The sequence below is a fragment of the Lontra canadensis genome, unplaced genomic scaffold (genome assembly GCF_010015895.1).
Source record: "Lontra canadensis isolate GAN:19392208 unplaced genomic scaffold, GSC_riverotter_1.0 scaffold2960, whole genome shotgun sequence".
Classification (NCBI taxonomy): Eukaryota; Metazoa; Chordata; class Mammalia; order Carnivora; family Mustelidae; genus Lontra; species Lontra canadensis.
This window is the reverse complement of record NW_022633944.1, coordinates 1-4,590: the sequence shown is the minus strand read 5'-3', so window position 1 is coordinate 4,590 and position 4,590 is coordinate 1. Positions and strand designations below refer to the sequence as shown.

The 4,590-nt window shown below is 40.5% G+C and overlaps 1 pseudogene; it reads left to right on the top strand.

The window, feature by feature from the left end:
- Positions 1-285: 285 nt before the first annotated feature.
- LOC116863767 lies at positions 286-622 on the top strand (annotated as a pseudogene).
- Positions 623-4,590: the final 3,968 nt, after the last annotated feature.

Sequence of the window (4,590 nt, the reverse complement as noted above, 5' to 3'; positions counted from 1 at the left end):
GAGCGCGTCTTGGCCTTGGCGCGCGCCTTGCCGCCCTGCTTCCCGCGACCGGACATTTTAATACTCTCTAACCGGTATGCTCCGTAACGGAAAAAGAAAATGGGGATACAAATCCTTCCAGCAAATGAGAAGCAATTATACTTACAAGCCGAATTGTAAATTGCGCGGTTTGATTGGCTAATACAATTTGGAAGTTTGCAACCAATGACAAAACAAAATTAAAGACACGTAAAATCCATAATATGTTGCAGTTTATGTTTATTTATGCAATCGAAGTCTCTTTGAGCACTTCGGTCACATAGGAGCCATAAAATATGAGCATTGTAAGCAGGGCACATATTTCTTATCTCAGAATCCTAGTTTTTGTTCGTCATGCCAGAGCCACGGAAGTTTGTTGCCATCCCGGAAGAAGGGCTCCAAGAAGGCGGTGACCAAGGCGCAGAAGAAGGACCGCAAGAAGCGCAAACGCAGCCGCAAGGAGAGCTACTCGGTGTACGTGTACAAGGTGCTGAAGCAGGTGCACCCTGACACCGGCATCTCGTCCAAGGCCATGGGCATCATGAACTCGTTCGTTAACATCTTCGAGCGCATCGCGGGCGAGGCGTCCCGCCTGGCGCACTAGTTAATGTAAGTGCTGAAGAGGGTTTGCTTTGCTGGAATGTTAGCCTTGCTGGTGTATGGTACTAGCGCCTTAAAACAGATACCTTTTCACTGGTGGAAAGAGAAAGGTACCAGGGTAGCTAATGGTAGGATGGACTTCTCTTGTCTCTATTGCCCTTTTTAACTACAAGCCTGGCCAACGTGGTGACAAGAGTGTTTCACTGAAGCTTGCTGGGATGTAGTGTCCTTTACACATTGGTTCTGTGAAAAACCCAGAGGGCTTAAGAAATGTGGTAGCACTATTTTTGTTTGTGGCATGTTGTGGTAAAAAGAAACTGGCTTTTTTCCAGGTTAATCTTTGTACACTTCCAATGGATTTGTTTGCTTAAGCCAATATAATTTGCAAGTACTAGTGGGAACAAGCCAATGCATGAAAATTGAAAAACAAGCATCACTGACTCCAAGATGCGGTCATTTAATGATAATGAGGATTTTCCCAAGGCTTGTTTAGTGAAAGGTGAGACCACTGGCAAAATTCCACATTGCAGTAATGCAGGCAGTCTAGGAAAAAAACTCCCTTTAAGGATATTTTGGTGCCTCTCCTTAAAATTGTTATTTTCCTCCTGGGTGGACTTTATATCAGCTAATTTCTGTTCTGATCAACAAAAATTCTTTTTAAATTATAAAAAAAAAAATTCATATGTGGTTGCCTGGGTGGCTCAGTTGGTTAAGTGTCTGCCTTGGGCTCAGGTTATGATCCCAGGGTCCCAGGATTGAGTTCCACAACGGGTTCCCTGCTCAATAGGGAGTCTGCTTCTCTCTCTGCCCTTCACCGTATTCCTGCTCTCTCTCTCTCTGTCTCTCTCTCTGACAAATAAATAAATAAATATCTTTTTTTTTTTTTTTTTTAATGCGTATGTCATTCTGTAATGACCTATTTAGAAACTGTCCCTGCTCTCCTTCCCCCAGGGGATTTACTTGGAGACAAGTCCCGGAAACCAGCTTCAGGTAACAGAGCCCAGATACAAAGGTGGGTCAGGCCAGGTGGAGACAACAGATCAGTGAGGGGTTGCATACTGTTTCCCTGGTTACCAAGGAGTAAGGGCCCCGCCCTTTGGGAGCCTTTTGGGCGCCAATCCCAATCTAGGTGTAATAGGCTGATTCAAACATCTACTAGGGTAAATTGTAACTCAATTGGTCACCTAGCATCACTGTGGAGTTTCCTGTGTGTGTTACAATCTCATTGGCCACCTGTGCCTGGCCAGGCCCCACTGCATGGCCTTTGCCCTTAAAAGCTAGTCTGTGAAAAAGAGAAAGGGCGCCCTCTCTTGTAAGAGGTGCGTGCCCGAATGTTCGGTTAGATTCTTGATGCATGGCGTGAAATAAAGATTTGCTTGACCTTCGCTTTGTATCAGTCTCGCTCCTTTAATTATGGACCCATTATTGGGGCATAACAATTCTAGTAACACTACCACTCCCCTGGCATATGCAGATATATATAATAATGGTAATGGAAATTCACACTTCTGTCCTTGTAATTAGAAACCTACTTCAAGTTATAAACTGCCGTGAATGATATGCCACATGAGTTAAGTGCTAAGATTGCACATACAAAATATCTTTAGGGCTTCAACCTAGGTAGGAAAGAATTAAAACTATCTTATATTCTTGTATAATTTCTGCCATGAATAACAAACTTTCTACTCCCTACACAGCACAAATGCACACGCGCACACACACACACACACAAAAACAACATACAAAAGAGTATATACATTTTCAAACAAAACAAATGCAACAACGAGAGAAATGTAAAAGGGTGATTTCTAAAAATACCAGGCAGCTGTATACATAAGCTTATACTATCATAGTCAATTTTTGCTTTATGTATTCCCAGAACTAAACAAATATCTAAACATGGCAATGACCTTTCTCAAAATTCAAGAATATCCTGAAAGTATATATAGTAGTGTGTCCATATATTCTTTCCACTTGTAGGACAGAAAGTATATAGCTTTCTATCAGATTCTAAAAACACTGTGACCTGCGGTGCGAGGCATAGAAATGCCATCCCGATTATCTGCTAACCTCCACGGGTCTGTGAATATGCTGGGCTCCAGGACAGAGGACAATTAATGTTGCAGGTGGCAGTATGATTGCTAATCGCCTGATTTTTAAAAGGGAGATTATCCTGGATTATCCAAGTGAACCCAGTGTAATCACATAGATACTTAAAATTAGAAGAGGGAACCTGAGGACAGAACCAGAGAGGTAACCGCCTGAGTGTCTGGCCAGAGATCGCTGGCTGGCTTTGAAAATTGAGAAAAGGGGCCCTTCAGCCAAGGAAAGAGGATAGCCTCTAGAATCTGGAAAAGGCAAGCCAAGAGGTTTATTTTGAGACACCCCAGAGAAGAATGCAGAATTCGTGACACCTTGATTTCAGCTCAGTGAGATCCATGCCCAAATGCTGATCTACAGATTTATGAAATTAGAAATTTGTACTAATGTAAGGCATAGATTTCTGATACTGTCAAACCAGCAATAGGAAATTAATTAATACATTCCCATAGCTGAATAATTGATTCTGTATTCAGTGAGGTTAAGATTACAACTACACATATATGTAAATTTAAATGTTTAAATATTATCAGAATTACTATAGATGCATGTAAATTCTTCCTAAATATAACAGGCTCCCATAATGTTCAAATTACTGTAATTCTGAGGACAGCATTTTACATTTACTTTTTTCCTTGTGTTTAGGTTGCTTAGATTTAAGAGCAGCAACTATAATTTCATGGAATAACATTTGCTTCACTCATTGTAGTGATTATAATTCTACTTTAAAAAGCTTGCATTTATTATATATGAAGTGTAGGAGAAATGGAAATTTTTAGCTGATAATGTTTATAAAAACCTTCTGCATTGCAAATCCCTCCTAAATGTGTATTATTTTAAATTGCATTTGTTTTCACAAGTGTCCATACTTTATTAAAGTAATTTATTACTAAATAGCAATATTTCATAAGTATCATTTTATAAAGTGAGGCACAGTGGGTGTGAGAACCAAAGTTCATTTACAGAGCAGAACATTCCCACCAAAGTCTTCTGACTCTGGTCTCTAAATAAAATTCAAAGACACTTCAAACCCAGTAGATTTCTCAACACTTTAGTAAGTACTTTCATGTGAATTATCTACTCTCTCCAGCACTGGCCTATATATCTCCTCTCTTTTCTGGGTGCATTCTTTGTTCACCTTTCCTTAAGTGTCCTGAGTCACCTAAGAAGAAAGGCTTGGTTAGAAAGAAAGGTTAGACTAAGAGGAAACCCCATACTCTATTGAACTGCGTCTGACCTCAAATTCAATTCCCTTCTGTATGCTAGAATGCTTTCCCCTGCCTGGAAGAATTCAAGGCGATAAACTTGAGACTGTTAGTCCCTTGAAAGCAAGGAAGAAGAAAGGAAATGCAATAAACAAATGCTTTCACATTTAAAGTAGTCATTTCCCTTTAAATGAATGTGAATGGAGGCTTGGAGCCATGCATCCCACAAGCAAACAGGAAAATATGGACTACAGTGCAAAGGTCCAGGCTCTATAAAACGGACAATATAAAGAGTAGAGAAATTTTAAAGCTTTAAACGACTTCCAGGCTTTAATACGTGGTGTTACGATATTCCTCCTTTGAGGAGAGTCTCTAAGGAAATTCCTTGTCAAAAGTGAATTTACCGTGGACATTGGGCGAGGTATGTGGTATTTAATGTGTAAACCTGGCGATTCAGACCTGTACCACTGGGACTACTAATACCCTACATGCTAACAGAAAAAATGCTTTTTCTTAAAGTGTGCCTCACTACACCGACGAAGCGAAATAACTTAGTATTACAACTCTTTGAATGAAAATGGAAGTGGCTCTGAAAAGAGCCTTTTGGGGTAGGATCACAAGACGCTTACTTGGCGGGCTCACTTGGAGCTGGTGTACTTGGTGACGG